Raw genomic sequence first — 1,274 nt, 5'->3', positions numbered from 1 at the left:
AGCAAGGTTAGTCATTCTTCCATAAGTAAATTGTAAGACTTATTCTATGAGTTGTTCCTGATGGATCCCTTGTGTATCCAAAGTCTGACCTTTGCTTGAAGACCATGTCAATGCTATATCGAAGCATGTCTATGGTACTCCGATTTTCAACAAGAACATTTGAAGCCCAATGTTAAATGTTTCCTGCTCAATTATCCAAAACCGCTGTATGGGTAATGTCATGAAATTTCTCTCCCCTTACCTAAAGAGTTTTCTACATTATATCCTGTCATGGATATCATGATCTGCTTGTCCTTGGGAAGGATATATCCTTGAATGTGTGTTTAAACACATTTTCCTTTCCATTGTTCTGTTCAAACTGATAATCATATTTTTCTTTCCATTGTTTGGTTTAACCTTTCTTGTGATCTATATGATCTAGGCAGTAATATTCTCCTGACCTCGGTGTACAATTCTGTCAGCAAGACCCTATTACTATTGTTGATGACATTCTCGTAGCCACCGATGGACAAGAACTTTGCCTACTGGTCCACCTCGTTCAACGAGCAGGAAAAAGGTTCTCTTTGTTCCTCGCCCTTGGTACTGATGCTGTTGCCGACATAACGGATACGCTATCCTCTGACATACCTTGCTTACATGATCATGCAAGACGTCCTCGCTCTACCTACTTTTAACCCACATGGTGGGCCCATAACCCACATGTAACGCCCGGATAATCATGCTACAGTAATCCCATGCTAATCGTGCCATGACATCTCGGTTACTGTTGCTATCCTCGCAATAATTCGAAACCTTTCGAAATTCAAATTCAAATTAATGATAACAATAAAAGTTTTCAAAAATTAAAACAAAATTGTTCGGTGGTTGCTAAATATTACAAAGGTAATTATGGTGCAACAAACACATTTTTATAAAATACCTAATGCCCTAAATTAAATAAAACACAAAAGGAAAAAGAAATAAATATAAGAAAATACAAAACAGAAACAAAAAAAAGAAAAGAAAAGGAACCAAAGGAAAGGAGAAAGACCCCACTAGCTCCCCCTGGGCTTTAGCCCATTCCCTCGCACCCGGCCGACCCAGGTGGCCCAGCTACCACCTCCCCACCTCTGTCACCTCCTCCCCACGCCCCCCACTGTTCGGCCGACCGCGCCCGCGTCACCGACGGACCAGCTCGCTGCCCCGCGCCGCTACAGGCCCCTGGAGAGGATAAGGGCGTCGACGCCGCGCCCCCTCGGGCTCCCCTCCCCACTTGCCCCCCTGCTCTCCTCCTC

This window comes from Triticum dicoccoides, chromosome 4A, assembly GCF_002162155.2.
Source record: "Triticum dicoccoides isolate Atlit2015 ecotype Zavitan chromosome 4A, WEW_v2.0, whole genome shotgun sequence".
Classification (NCBI taxonomy): domain Eukaryota; kingdom Viridiplantae; phylum Streptophyta; class Magnoliopsida; order Poales; family Poaceae; genus Triticum; species Triticum dicoccoides.
This window is presented reverse-complemented; position numbering follows the sequence as displayed.